This window comes from Protopterus annectens, chromosome 10.part0, assembly GCF_019279795.1.
Source record: "Protopterus annectens isolate FY-2018-M chromosome 10.part0, PAN1.0, whole genome shotgun sequence".
NCBI classification, from domain to species: Eukaryota; Metazoa; Chordata; order Ceratodontiformes; family Protopteridae; genus Protopterus; species Protopterus annectens.
In genome coordinates this window covers 1,656,353,593-1,656,369,649 of record NC_056744.1, presented here as the reverse complement: position 1 = coordinate 1,656,369,649, position 16,057 = coordinate 1,656,353,593, and the positions used below count along the sequence as shown (strand labels likewise).

The window sequence follows — 16,057 nt, the reverse complement described above, 5'->3', positions numbered from 1 at the left end:
ACATTGTGGGTGTTGAGAGGAGCACTCTTGGCAAACATCAGAGACTGAAGCAATACTAATTTAATTTACTCCTGACTATACCCTGACTCAGGAGTGGAGCCCATTGTGGTCATGGCATTACAAACCCAAAACATTTAGAAAAAATAAAAAGAAAGTCATATTTCAGAAGACTGATGTATTGAAAACCACCATAGCATTTTAGAATAAATTTCAAACTCTAAATCAATATCTCCTGTCTGTTATAACTGGATCGGGTAGGTGAAGGATATAATAGAACTGTTTTATACCTATCGACTGGTATTTAAAAAAATCAGTGTGTGGTGAGTTTATGTTTTCCTCAATATGAAAAAGGCACAAGCTTCCTTGAAATTGAAATTGATTTTACGTGTAGGTCTGCAGTTATGGAACTGCAAACATATTTGTAAAGTCATTCAATGAAAATCTATCAAAAGGTCTATGCCATGAAAAAAACAAGACTAAGATGTGATTCTTCATCATATCAATTAGAAGCATTTTTGGAGAGATAAGAAAATTTACTCAGAAGTAGTAACATTATCAACAGACATGCTAATGCTTAAAGAAAAAAAGCAATTAAAATAGATAACATAATCCGAAGAAAAGAAAATAAAAAAAATAAGCCTTAGGTGAGTGTATAACAGAAATAAAAGACCAGAAATGTCACTCAAGACAGTGAACTGTATACATGCTGGTTTTCAATATCTGTATATGATTACTGGTTTTCTATTGTACTACAGAACTGAAAATTTGCATATCTTATGGCTGTAATATATTTAAGGCTGAAGGTCTGCAAACTGAAGGACACAGTAATGATATAAGCCTGATACATGGCAAGCATAGGAAACTTGAACCAAAATAACTACTGAAAATGAAGTAATAATGAATTTTATCTGAAATAAAAATCCTCATAAAACTGTTACAAGTTGTGGAATATCTGAACAAACCATTTTGTTACTTCTTTATGAGCATACACATGTTTATAGATTCGTATATTAAGTGCCCTCAAAGTGGGTTCTATATCGAATGCACTGCAGTTAGTGCAACCAGCAGTATGGTGTCTTTCAAAGTTCAGTTAAAATATTCTTGTGCTTCATAACCTCTCTATGTAGTTTCACAGATAAAAAGCTGGAACATTCACTGTATAACTACATTGTTTGTATTTGTTGTATGGGTGTATAACTTAACTTGCGTACTGTTTGCATCAATTGAATATGCCAGATTGATACTTTGTAAGCTCCTGATAAATACAGGATTCTCATCATGTTCTTTAATTGTTTGATATGCCATTAAAATTTTCAGTTGTTACAAACTTTATTTCAAATGGTACTATCTAAACTACATGATCAAATAAAGTCCAATAATTTATTCTTTGTGTACTGAACGGGTCCTTATTCATCAGTATTGGTGCTATTGACAAGTAATGCTGAAAAAGAGAGTTTCTCCCTGAGATAACTTCTCATTTAATTGCGGATAAAGTTCTTTTATTTCTGTAACCTCCGTTTTTTTTTTTACTAAAATATTACGTTTTCTAAAAAACATTAGTAATGGTTTATCTAGATTACTTATAGGCAAGTTCTTTTCCTAATACCCTAAAACAATATTGGTGTAACTGGGGATAATTGCATTTCCCATAACTATGCCCTTTAACTGTTTAAAGAATTTATCCTTAAAAAAATACAAAAAAAGTACTAAGCAATTATAATGTTTAGGTCTTTGCTTTATTTATAAACTGCAAGAGTGGCTTCATATTATTTGTCCCCAATTGTATTTATTTATCCTTTTGTTGACTTGTACAGTATTATGTATATTTTTCAGTTCTAAATCTTTCTAATTTCCATATATCTTTACTTATATTTAAATTTGGGATTGCTGTTTTTACTTCTTAATTCTAAGATTTTCATTTTATTCTGGTATTCTTCCATAGCTAACTCAAGAAAATGTTCAAAATGGAGAGACATCTTTCTTCATCTTTATGTGATTAGTTTCCTAGGTATAGCTAGGAGTCCCCATACCAGTGGGTGTTCTAATGTTTTGATGCAAGAAATTGGAGAATTGATGAGTAGCAAAAGTTCTTGTTAATTTGTAATTGTGTAACTGCAATGCAGAAAAATATCTGTATATCATTCTGACACTTGTTTAATTTGCAATAATAAAAAACGGTTACTGATCTGCATTTGTGTATTTTTTTAGCTTTGCAGCAGTCTAATTCATTATTTCCATAAATTTTGTTAAAAGTGTGTTATTTACATTTTATGCAACTATTTCCACATAAACATTTTCCAGGACAAACAAATGAACATTTGAGTAACCATTCTGAAATATGTTTATTATTATTATTATTGCAGTCATTTGCCTCATGTAAATCACATTGATTTAAGTAATATCTGTGTCATTAAAATTATTTTACATAATCTGTGCAGATAAGTTTTAGTATTATTTTCTCCTTTGATTATAAATTAGAAGTATTCTAGAAGCGAGATACTAGTGCTTTTTTCTTTCTCAGAAATTTGTATGATTTTTATCTGACTTTTGTCATTTTTTTAATTGTAACAAAACTTGTATGGTATACATTATAATTTTGCATAATGCTGTAACAGCATGCCCTTTGAAACAATTGGACCACAATATAAAGTTAGTGTCTCCTTAGTTTTAACATGTTATATACGTCTGTGCTGTCTAAGTAATTTGATGTGTATGCTGTAGGAAAGGTCATAAAAATATTTTATAAATTATGGATATCTAATAAATTTTCTGAGGCATTTAATAAAGTTTTGATATAGTGTGAATTAGTAGTCTTTATATCATTATTGTTAATATAGATCTTCAAAACCCATAGCATTTATCTAATATTTCTAAAGCAGCTGGCTTAAATCTCAAGAATGAACTTTACTTTCACAGCTATATTCACATATTTTCCACTAACTTTCATAAGAGTTATCAATCCAATACAGCAATGTTTTAACTGCAGAAACCAATGGGTATGTCTCTGTATTTGAACATTTTAGCACTTCATTTCTTGATGTTTTAGCATGATCTCATATGCTATTATAGGTTTAGCTAGCATCACAAGAAGGCCATTAGTATTTTTTTTATTTTGCTGTTTATTTATATGGAAGAATTGCCTGTAAAATGTTTAGCATTTTTGGCCATAATATCATTTTAATTAACCAAAACTTAATGCTAAATGCAGGAAACAATGGAATGTAGTGAAAATAGCAATCACCAACCACAAATAAGATAATTCATAAATCCAACTTTTAATAAAACGTTAAGCTCTTTTGCCCCTAATCATGGACTTCATCAGAACATCCAACAGCTAAAACACATTCCTTAAATAAGACCAATCTGTTATCACAATTAATCAGTTAAGTTAAATTAAAAACATCTTCTGATGCAGTTTAAAAACACATTGTCTTCTTCTTCTTCTTCTATACAAGTGTTAGACAGGACGGCCACGGTGGTGCAGTGGTTAGCATTGTCACCTCACAGCAAGAGGTTCTCCAGTTCGATCCTTGGCTGGGGTGCCTTCTGTGTGGAGTCTGCATGTCCTCCCTGTGGTCACATGGGTTTCCTCCGGTGCTCCGGTTTCTCCCTTCCCACAAAGACAATACTGCAGGTGGGATTTGACACTCTATTGGCCCTAGGTGTGAGTGCATGTGTGTGTGTGTGCCTTCTGTAGAAGGTTGGGCACCAGGCTGGCAACTCTACACTATAAAACTCCACTGTCAATCATGAGCAGACAGGTGATCCGCTGTGGCGACCCCTAACCGGGAAAAGCCGAAAGAAGAAGAAGATTATAATATCTAAAGCAATAGACAGGACACATATGTATTATCAACAGGACTGGTGAGGGGGGGGGCATCTTTGTCAATATAATTGTTCCTGTAAATGAAATGTCTCAGCAGATGCTTTTTTTTTGTACATTTGCCTTACACATCATTACTGCATCTCGGACTAGAGAGACCTGTTTGTTTGACTGTGAAGCTCATCACATTAATCATATATATTTCAGAATGCAGGTGATGAAGATGTTTATTTAGTTTGTTTACAGGGGAAGTACACTGATCATAACAGAACATTTGCCAGCACCGATTCCCCTCTCAGTTGTACAAACTAACAGCCTTGTTAAATTGAGAAATGTTTTTAGTCCTTCTTGTATGTAAGAAGTGAAGGAACTGTACAATACTAGAATAAACCGGAAATAACTAGAAGAAACTGGAATGAGGCAGGAATGAATGTCTTCATCTGTTAATTACCCAGAACTGTGTTGAACAGGTGCCAGTCACACCTTTATGTGCCAAATCTTCTTGTACCTTTCAGAATAAAAGTCTGCATATACTGTAGTTTGGTTAAGAATGTTTCATTATGTATAGTGATGGTAGATGTCAACAATACCTGAATCCAATGTTACTGTCTCCAATAACAATACTGATGAACTGAAATGGTCTGAATTATAATGTCCATAGCTTTTGCACTCATTATACTCAGAATTTTTCCTTTCATCCTGAATAATATAATTAATATTCTAGAATGCTGGATATTTGACCTGACTTCTGCACTCACCCTCGAGTGTCTGTACCAAACTTCAGGGACTGCACTGCATTGATTTTCTGCATATCTGTTCGAACTAACTAACTAACTCAGTGTGTCTGAAAGACTTAATAATAACTAATTTTTTTTGCCTCTTTAACCTTGGATCCAAAGCCTGTTTGTATTTAATGTACTACACATTCTGTTAGCACATTTTATTCTTATCAGTATTCTTAACTGAAGGTTACTGCAACATTCCTTTTTTTATTGAATCTGCATGTAAAATGTAAAATGAAGATATACATCTGATTTAATATGGCTACATTTCTGGACTTATGCAAAGAAAATACTGTATTTGGTCTAACAAACTACATTTAAATGAAACCTTATCTTACAACTCCTCCTACCTGACCAGGTATCGATTTCTGCAGTTACTTATAAAATGAAGACACAGGACTGACCTTACATTTTCAGGTCTACTCAAGGTCTGCTTTGCTAACTGTATTTATATAGGATTTATTCTTCAACAATTGTCACTGAAATTACTGAAATAGGATTGGTACTGTAGTCATAATATATTAATACAGTCTGCAAATGATACTATAATGATCACTAGCACTAATACAAAATATTTCTTCTTTCTCTGGTAAATGAACTTGAAATTTAAATTTTGATCACTACGTGTCACCATTTATAGGTTCATAGGTGTGTACTAGGCTAATGGCCATGGAGCCTTTACAAGCCTAGCCCCCAACAAATTGCCCAGGCACTGTGCCACCCGATGTTAGTTCACAGTGCCCACAAACAGTAGGGCAACTGGAATGATCCCTGGAGTGAACTTTCAGTTACCCATCCAATCGTCAATTTTTCTCTTGAAGAGGGCCAACAAGATGCTCTTCTTGACATGAATGGGAATCTTATTCCAGAGTATGGGCAGTCTTTGGGAGATGAACCTGTCCCTCCACCATGTTCTGTTAATTGTGGTAATGAGGTTTTGATCTCTGGAACATGTAGCATGGGGGGATTGGGATTTCTTTAGGTATAGCATTTCAAGTAAGGCTGGGTCACACATGGATTTGTAAGTCAAGCAGAGATCACCTCTAATAGACGATAAGAGACTAATAGCTGAAGTTTTTTGAGTCTGTCCATGTAGGACATGTGTTTAAGGCATAGGATCCTTTTTGTGAGGTACTTTTGTGGCCTGTCCAGCTGTTGTAGGTGTCTGGTCAGGTACATGCCAAACAGGGCGTTATATATGATAACTGGTCTAATGAGGGATGAGTAGAGAGGGATGATGACCTCTTTCTTCCTGGATGCAAAGCCTTTGGTTATAAGATGTGCCACATAGAAGGACTTTCTGACCACAGTGGCAATGTGGTGGTCGAAGGTGAAGTGGCTGTCAACCTGGGTGCTCAGATCTCTTATGGCCTCTTCAGTGTTCAGTGGGCTCCCATCAATGTGGTAATTCTTGAGAAGTGAGTTTTTTTCAAAGGGGATGATAAAGCATTTTTTGGCATTAAGCTTCAGGCCATGGTTTCAACACCAGTCATTGGTCTCTGAGAGGCCCTTTTGTAGGATGTCTGCATCACTTGGGGAGTTGATAACGACTCCTAGCTTGCAGTCATCAATGAACTTGGTCAGCCAGAGTCCTTCTGTGTTGGCCTGGACTTCTAAGAAGAAGATGCCAAACAAGAGAGGACCCAGGACTGAGCCCTGTGGGACTTCATTTGTGACTGATCGACAGTCTGACTATGAATCTGCAACTTTCACTCAGTGGGTCCTGTCTGTGAGCCAATTTGCAACCCACCTAGTGATGTAAGGATTGATGCCTAGTTTGGTGAGTTTATCAATGATACCTGAGTGGGGAATGACATCAAAGGTCTTGGCCAGGTCAAGGTAGGCTGTATGGATGGCCTTACCCTCATCCACAACTTTGGTGACTGCCTCAAAGAAGCCAACCAGGTTCAGCAAGCAGGATCTCCCCTTGACAAAGCCAAACTGTGTGGGGTCAAGAGTTTGATGCCCTCCATAGCTTTGCATACCAGACTCAGCAGGCTAATGGGGCGATAGTTCCCAGGATCTGTAGTTGCTCCCCCTTTATGGAGTGGGATGACTGTAGCAGTGTGCCATTCGTTAGGGACATAGCCTGAGGTAAGGCTGTGATTGAACAGGGTGCACAGATGTGCCAGTTCATTTTGTAGCTCATGTAGGATGCAGCAAGGGATATTATCAGGTTCCACGGATGCTGTATTCTTGGCTTTGGACAATGCAGCTTTTACCTGTGCTGCAGAAATGGTGGGTACCAGGCTTTCTTCTGGTATTGTGATAGGACCCTTGGAGGGGGAGAGAGGGGTAAAGTTGGCACTGAATCTGTCGGCCAGTATGTTGGCTATATCTGTTGGCTCAGTATAGGAGGTGCCACTGTGCAATAACTTGGAGCAAATCTGGGTATTGCCTTTGATATAGCTATAGAAGGCTTTCTGGTTGTTTTTGGTGTCAGCCACAGTTCTGCCTTCATAGCTGGCTTTAGAGGATTTGATAAGGGATTTCAGCTTTTTATTGAGACTGATAAGGGAGGATTTCCAGTCTTGTGACTTCATTTTTTTCTGCAACAGTTTCTTCCTTCTGTTGTAGAGTTTATTGATGGCTGGGGACCACCAGATTGGCTTCCTTTTTTTGTAGGAGAGCGTCTTAGTTCTATTTGGTATGGCAAGGTCCATGCATTTGTGTACATGCTTGTACAGTGCATTGGTGTACAATTCGGCAGTCATGCAGCTATTTTCCATTGGCATTGGTGCCAAGAAGTTAGCCACCTCTGGTTTTAGGAGCCCTAAGTCGGCTTTAGAGAAATGTTTCAGGGTGGTCACCTTAGCAGGGGGTGTGGAGCAATGGTCTCCCATGTTGGTGATAAACCAGGTCGAGGATATTGCTTCCTGTAGTGGGGGTCAGAATGAGCTGAGCTGGTCCAGGGCATTGGAATTAATAAATTCCAGAAAGCGTTGGGCCTGTGCATTGGTACTTGAATAGTTTTCTCATTTGATGGAAGGGTAGTTGAAGTCACCCAGTATGAGAGTATTGGAATGGCCTTTGGTAGATTTCAGGGTGCTTAAGAAGTTGGAGTGAGAGTCTGGGGAAAAGTTTGGGGTTCTATAGCAAGCTATGACTTGTATCTCCATCTTATCCAGTGTTAGTTGTACCTGAAGTATCTCAAATGCATTATTCTGGGCTACCAGTCTAGATGTGTGTGTATCCTTTAAGAATATGGAGACACCACTGCCTTTGGAGCTTCCGGCCATATTCTGGGGCCGAAAGGTATGGAATGAATTGTAGCCTAGGACTGTAGGGGTGCTTTCTGCCTCTTTAAACCAGGTTTCCGTTACAGCACATATGTCGAAATTCTCCATTTTGAGGAGAGCCTCAAGTGAGTGCATCTTGAGATTTAGACTTCTAGCATTGAGCAACATGACCCTCAGATTGCATTTGTTTGTAGCTGTTACAGTGGAATATTGGTCTTTGGAACAATGCCTAAAAAGGCACTATAGGAGTAGCAAGAACCTTAGCCAGTACCCGGAATCCCAGGGGTGACAGATGCAGGCCATCTCTGGCAAAGCCTCAAGGTCTGTCGATCAAGTCATCCCAGGCAGATACTGGATCCCCTTATAATGACACCAGAAACTTAGCCAATCATTTTCTGCTTGTACTGTTGTCATTCTGGGTGACAGTAGAATACTGTTCATGACTAGGGTCATGCTTGCCTGGGCCACATAATCTGAGAGTTCCATCACATCTCTTTTCATGTAGTCCAGTGAGGTACTTCTCAGGTCATTCACACCCACATGGACAATGACTGAGTCATATTTGTACTTGTTCTGGAGTGACCTGAGTGGATGTGTTATGTGGCATATCCTGGCACCTGATAGCCAACTAAGTGTCACGTTCTTCTTGTTCAACCTAGTGAGAGGGACATCAGTGTGCCTCACAATTGAGTCTCCTATGATTAGTACATTGGGCAAAGTATTTTGCCTTAAGGACTTGGGTTTAGGGGTACACTGTGGTGGTGAGATATGTGTTCTGGGGTTGGTGTTATGTTGGGGTGGTTGAGTGTGTTTCTGTCTCGGGGGTTTCTGTTGTTTGGATACATTTTTGAGAGCCTCCGCGAAAGTGGGTGCATGGTTTGTGTTTCTATGTGTGGGTTGTGATGGTTGGTGTTTTGGAGGGTTGTGTTTTCTATGTAGTGAGTTGCAGGTGTTGGCCTTCTCCTCTTGACTAGCTAGTCCGGTCTTGGTTGGAGGGTGCTCTGCTTCCAGTTTGGTGATATAAGTGCATCTCTCACAGGTATGAGTGTTGGGAGGTAAGAGGAGAGGATTGTCTGTGTACATTAGACAGTTGCCACACTGTCACAGAATGCCCAAATGCACCAGGTTAGCAGGAGAAAGCACAGGAAATTACCCTATAATCATATCAGGAGAGGTGGTCATAATTATTACGTACTGGTGCTGTTACTGTGTAGGAGCAGCTAGTGCTGGTAGCTCCTAAGTGTGCTACAATAAGTGCTACAAAAGCCTGTGAAAGTGCTAGCCAATTATGCTAATTGAAGTGCACAAAGTAAAGAACAAGCACATTCTAAGGGAAAAATTGAAGAGCAAACTTTCTGGCACTGATAATAGTTTATCTCAGCTGAGTGCCACTGCACGGTGAGCAAACATGGGCTTTTAAACCAGAAAGTTGAAAGGAATGGAAGAAATGCCCAAACGGCCAATAAACTACAATGTCTCAACCAGAAACACTCCTCTTGTGGTAGATAGGCTACCTAGTAATTACCACTCCCACTGACAAGCTAGAAGGCTTCCCTCCAACAAAAAAAGGTCTGGGGAACTCAGAAACTTACAAAACAGTCCCGGATATAGCAAATCTGTATCTAGACTAGACTAGTTATAGGAAAAGAGGGAAACAAGCTTAGAAGTTTTTTTTTTTTTTATACAGAAAAGCAGTTAGAACAGTAGCAAAACACTTTAAATGCAGTACAAGCTTGCCCTCCAACAAAAAAAGGTCTGGGGAACTCAGAAACTTACAAAACAGTCCCGGATATAGCAAATCTGTATCTAGACTAGACTAGTTATAGGGAAACAAGCTTAGAAGTTTTTTTTTTTTTTATACAGAAAAGCAGTTAGAACAGTAGCAAAACACTTTAAATGCAGTACAAGCTTGCACACTTGAGTTCATAAGTTCATAGGTAGGTACTAGGCTATCTACCCGAGGGCATTTTTAAGCCTAGCCAGAGTGTGTCGGCTTTCGTCACCCATTGATTAAGTAACTGAGCCTCTGTCAAGCAGAGCCAATGAAGTGATCCCAGGGGTGTATTTTCTGTTACCCATCCACTCGCCAAGGCTTCTCTTGAAGAGTGTTAGTGAGGGGCTCTGCCTAATGTAGTTAGGAATTTTGTTCACTAGAGCGCGTGACTCACAGTGACTTGGATTTCTTTAGGTGGAGCATGTTCATCAATTCTGAGTTGGACATGGCTTTGTAAGTCAGGCAGAGATCACCTCTGAGTAAACGATATGTCACTGAGTACAGCTGGAGTTTTTTCAGTAGGGCTGCATAGGACATATGTTTCAGGCCAGTAATCCTCTTGGTGAGGTGCTTTTGCGGTTTTTCCAGCTGTTGGAAGTGTCTTGTGAGGTACATCCCAAATGGAGCATTGTACTCTATGATGGGTCTGATGAGTGATGAGCAGAGGGGCACTATAACCTCTTTATTTCTAGATGCGAACCCCTTAGTAATTAGATGGGCCACAATGAAGGATTTCCTAACTACTTTGGCAGTATGATTGTCAAAGGAGAGATTACTATCTACCTGGGTCCCCAGATCTCTTATTACCTCTTCTGTATTAAGGGGCTACCACCTATGTGGTAATTTGTGGGTGTTTTATTTTTCCCAAACGGGATGATTATGCATTTTTTGGCATTTAGCTTGAGGCCATGACTTTGACACCAGGTGTCTGTCTCAGTAAGGCCTTTTTGAAGGATGTCCGTGTCAGCCGGAGAGTCAATTATGTCTCCCAGTTTGCAGTCATTGGTGAACTTGGTTAGCCATAGTCCTCCTGTGTTTGCCTGTACTTCTGAGAAATATATACCGAACAGTAGGGGTCCCAGAACCAAGCCATGCAGGACACCACTTGTGACTGGTTTAGAGTCGTACCTGGAGTCCGCTATTCTTACAGTGTGAGTTCTGTCTGTAAGCCAGTTGGCAACCCATCTTATGACGTAGGGGTTTATGTTCAGGCTGCTGAGTTTTTCTATAATACCCGAGTGAGGAATTGTGTCGAACAGCTTGGCGAGATCAAGGTAGGCTGTGTGAACCACCTTTCCATCGTCTATGGCCTTGGTGACTGTCTCAAAGAAGTCAACCAGGTTTAGTAGACATGATCTTCCCTTAACAAAGCCGAACTGGGTCGGGTAAAGTATTTGGAGGATCCCAATGTCTTTGTTAATGAATTCCATGATGATGCGCTCCATAGCCTTGCAGACCAGGCTTGTCAGGCTTATGGGGCAATAGTTACCAGGGTCAGTTGTGGCCCCTCCTTTGTGGAGTGGAATAACCATTGCTGTGCACCATTCTATGGGCATGTAGCCTGTGGAGAGGCTGAGGTTGAACAGCGTGTTGAGGTGGAGGTTAGTTCGTTCTGTAGTTCGTGCAAGACGCAGCCTGGGACACCATCTGGCCCCATTGATGCTGTGTTTTTGGCTTTTGAAAGGGCTGTTTTCACCTGTGCTTCTGTGATTTCTGGGACACTACACTTTTCCGGTATTGTTGTGGGCCCTTTTGAAGGTGAGAGGGAGGTTAAGTTTGCACTGAATCTATCTGCCAGGATGTTGGCAATATCAGTAGGTTCAGTATATTTTGTGCTATTTTACACTAACTCAGAGCATATCTGCTAGTTGCCACTTAGATTCTTAACATAGCTAAAGAAGGCTTTGTGGTTATCTTTTGAATCCTTGACTATTTTTCTTTCGAAGTTAGCCTTGGATGATTTCATGAGGGACCTCAATTTCTTACTGATACTGATCAGGGATGTCTTTCCTTCTTGGGATTTGCTTTTTTTCTGAACTAGTTTCCTCCTCCTGTTGTATAGCCTGTTTATTGCAGGGGTCCACCAAACTGGTTTCCTTCTCTTAGAGGAGTGAGTCTTGGTTTTGCTAGGGATGGCATGATCCATGCATCCTTGTAGGTGCTCATAGAGTGCATTTGTAAAGGTTTCTGCATCTTGGGCAGAGTTATCCTTTAGCGTGGGGGCTGTGAAACTTGCCACCTCTGTCTTAAGTAAGGTGAAGTTTGCTTTAGAAAAGTTTTTTACTGTGGTTTCCTTAGTTGGGGGTGGTGGTGGGATGTGGACATCCAGAGTGATTAGTTTATGGTCTGATCTAACCAGTGACGAGTTGACCTCCGGTGTGGAACACCTGTCACCCATGTTGGTGATGACCAGGTCTAATATCTTTTCACCTCTGGTAGGGGAGTTTACCAGCTGATCCAGGGTGTTTGACTTGATGAATTCCAGGAAGTGCTGGGCCTGGGAATTTGTACTCTAGTAGTTTTTCCAGTGAATGGTAGGGTAATTGAAATCGGCCAATATCAGGATGTTTGATAGGACTTTCATGTTTTCCAGTGTCTCCAGAAAGGTGGAGTGGTGGTCCTGGGTCATGGAGGGTGATCTGTAGCAGGTCACAATTTGCATTGCAGATTTGCCCAATGTTAGTTGCACATGGATGATCACAGAGGTATCATGCTGCACCACTAACCTGGAGGTGTAAGTATCCTTGATGAATATGGGTACACCCCCTCCTTTTGTGTTTCGGTCTGTATTCTGTGGCCGAAAAGTGTGGTATGTGTTGTTGACCGGTAGTGCTGGGGTGCTCTCTGGAGCCTTGAACCAGGCTTCAGTTACTGCACAGATGTCGATGTTCTCCATACTGAGGAGTGCTTTGAGCGTGTGCATTTTGAGATTTAAACTCCTGGCGTTGAGTAGCATAATCCCCAGTTTTATGTTAATTGTGCTGTTTACGGATGGAGGTGGGTTTGACTTTTGTGCCTTGTCTAAAAAAGTCACTATGGGGGCAGCAAGAGCCATGGCCAGTATTCGAAAGCCTAGGGGTGACAGGTGTAAGCCGTCTCTTGTGAAGCAACGTGGCTTGTCGAGCATGTCATCCCAGGCTGACAGACACTGGATCCCCTTTGAATGACACCCGAAGCTTAGCCAATTGTTGAAATTGATCATTTTTTCTTTATACTGAGGCATAATTCTTGGTGAGGGAGAATGCTACTCAGGGTCAGGGTCATACCAGCCTGGGCTATATGATCAGAGAGCTCTTCCATGTCTCTTTTCATGCAATCCAGGGAGGTACGTTTCAGGTCATTCACACCAACATGAAGAATGACAGAGTCATATTTGTACTTGTTCTGGAGTGACCTGAGTGCTTGTGTTATGTGGCGGATTCTGGCTCCCGACAGGCAGCTAACAGTAACCTTCTACTTGTCCAGCCTAGTGAATAAGACGTCAGTGTGCCTGACTATAGAGTCACCTATTACTAGTGTGTTAGATATGTTATTTCACCTTAAGGACTGTGATTGTGTGGCACACTGATTTCGTGTTTTATGTGTTGTCTGGTTTGTGATGGGAAGTGCAGGTTGTTTGGGTGTCTGCTTTGGAGATCTCTGATGCTTTTGCAGGTTTTTATTTAGAGCCTCCGAGTATGATTTTGTGTATTTATGTGTATTTTTTGCCAGTGCTGTTTTAGTAGGTCTGTGTGTGGCTGGAGTTGTGGTGCAAGTGTTAACCTTCTCCTCTTGACTGTCTTTTGGAGACAGCTTAGCTTCCAGTTTGGCTGTATAATTGCATCTCTCGCATATGTTAGTGTTTTGTGGTAGGAGGAGAGGGTTGTCTGTGTACATGAGGCAGTTGTAACATTGCCTCAGGATACCCAGATTCACCAGCTGGATTGGAGAGTGCACCTGAAGTTGCCCTTTGGTCATGTCTGAATAGTAGGGTGAGCTGCTTAGTCACTTGGTTGGTGAGGGGTGAATAAAGAGCCTTGCCCTGCTGGGCAATCAGTGTCAGGGTATATTAGTGCTTGCTATTAGGTCTGAGCAAGTGCTGGGCTGTAAGATGCTTTTTAAGTTCTTAGGTTGAGAGTTAGGCTAGTTTCAAGGGAAAAATTGAAGAGGAGACTTAGTGGAGCTGGGAATAATTTAACTGTAGCTAACCGGCACTGCCCGGTGCACAAAACCATGCAAATGCAGTTTTTATAGTAAGGAAATGAAAGAGATAGAAATTAGCCCAAAATGGCCAATAAACTACTAACTTCTGGGCTGGAACCACTCCTCCAGAGACAGATAGGTTACTCAAAGCTCCCCTCTCTCACAGGTGAACAGAGAAACTTCCTTCTATCCAAGTAATGTATGGGCAACTCAGAAACTAGTATCACAGCCCTGAATTCAGCACTAGCCTGAAAACTGAACTATACTAGAAAGGCATGAAGCAAGAAATTATTTTGGTTCTTTTGAAAAGAAAAGGCAAAAACAGTAAAAAAATACACTTAAAACAGCTTTAAATGACTACAAACAATCAGAAAAGGCTATCGCACTTTAGTGTGTAGCCTTCAACAGTTAAATTATTTAAACAAAAAGCGTTTTAAAAGTGCAGGCAGTCAAATAAGTGCAGTATGTGAAAAAAACAATCTTTTAAATCACAATAAATGCTGGAAAATCTGCGTTTAGGTGGAAAACAGTTAAGTACAGCAAGAAAGTACAGAAAACTGATAATCACTCCAAAGTCTCTCTCCTAAGCTGGAAGGCTTGTATCAGTTTAAGGCTTTCTAGTGCTACCCAGTAGGTTAGTTACAGGAAAGATGGGAAACAAGTGCAGATGTGGCCTTTTAAACCAGAAAGTTGAAAGAGATGGACAAACTGTCCAAATGGTCAATAAACTACAATTTCTGGGCTAAGAACCACTCCTCTCATGGTAGACAGGCTACCTAGTGTTTACAACTCCTACTGATAAGCTAGAAGGCTTTCCTCCAACACAGAAAGGCTTGCAGGGCTAAGAAGCTTACCAACAGTCCTGGATACAGCAACTCTGTATCTGGACTAGGTTAGTTACAGGAAAGGTGGGAAACAAGCACTAGTGCAGCTTTTAAACCAGAACGTTGAAAAAGATGGGAAAAAACTGCCCAAATGGCCAATAACTACAATTTCTGGGCCAGGGACCTCTCCTCTTGTGGTAGATAGGCTAAATGTACCACTCCCACTGATAAGATAGAAGGCTTCCCTCCAACACAAGGTTTGGGGGGGGGCTCAGAAGCTTATAAAGAGAATACAGCAGCAAAATCTGTACCTGGACTAGACAGGAAAGATGGGGAGGGGGAGCGTTAGGCTTTTAAGCCAGCAAGTTGAAAGAGATGGAAAACTGCTCAAATGGCCAAATAAACTACAATTTCTGGGCCAAAACTCACTCTTCCCATGGAGGATAGGCTACCTAGTGCTTACCACTCCCACAGATAAGCTTAGAAGGCTTTCCTCTAACACAGAAAAGCTTGGGGGCTCAGAAGCTTACTAACATTCCTGGATACAACAACTCTGTAACCGGACTAGGCTAGTTATAGGAAAGGCGGGAAACAGGCACAAGTGCAGCTTTCAAACCAGAAAGTTGAAATAGGTGGGAAAAAACTGCTGAAACAGCCAATAGCTACAATTTCTGGGCCAGGGACCACTCCTCTTGTTGTAGATAGGCTACCTGATGCTTACCACTCCCACTGATAAGCTAGAAGGCTTCCCGCCAACACGGAAAGGCTTGGGGGCTCAGAAGCTTACAAAGAGTCCTGGATACAGCAAATATGTACCTGGACTAGACTAGTCACAGGAAAGGCAGGAAACAAGCACAAACACAGACTTTTGAATCAGAACGTTGAAAGAGATGGAAAAGCTTCCCAAACAGCCAATAAACTATAATTTCTGGGCCAGAAACCACTCCTCCTGTGGCAGATAGGTTACCTAGTGCTTACCACTCCCACTGATAAGCTAGAAGGCTTCACTCCAACACAGAAGGGCTTGGGGGGGCTCAGAAGCTTGCCAACAGTCCTGGATAAAGCAAATCTGTACCTGGATTATACTAGTTATAGGAAAGGTGGGGACCAAACGCAAAACGGGCTTTTAACCAGAATGTAGAAATAGATGAAAAAACTGCCCAAACAGCCAATGAACTACAATTTCAGGGCCAAAACCCACTCTTTCCATGGTAGATAGGCTACCTAGTGCTTACCACTCCCACTGATAAGCTAAAAGGCTTCTCTACAACACAGAAAGGCTTGGGGGGCTCAGAAGCCTACCAACAGTCCTGGATACAGCAAGTCTGTATCTGTACTTGACTAGTTACAGGAAAGGCAGGAAACAAGCTTAGAAATTTTTTTTGTTACAAAAAAGCAGCTAAAACAGCAGTTAATACAATTCAAATTGTAGT

General features: G+C 40.7%; 1 protein-coding gene across 1 annotated transcript in view; it reads left to right on the top strand.

Annotated features, from left to right (window-relative positions):
• The window catches only part of LOC122814378 (zinc finger protein 91-like), a 316,216-nt gene that overhangs the window by 109,011 nt on the left and 191,148 nt on the right, over positions 1-16,057 (top strand). The gene's annotated exons all lie outside the window — the stretch shown is intronic.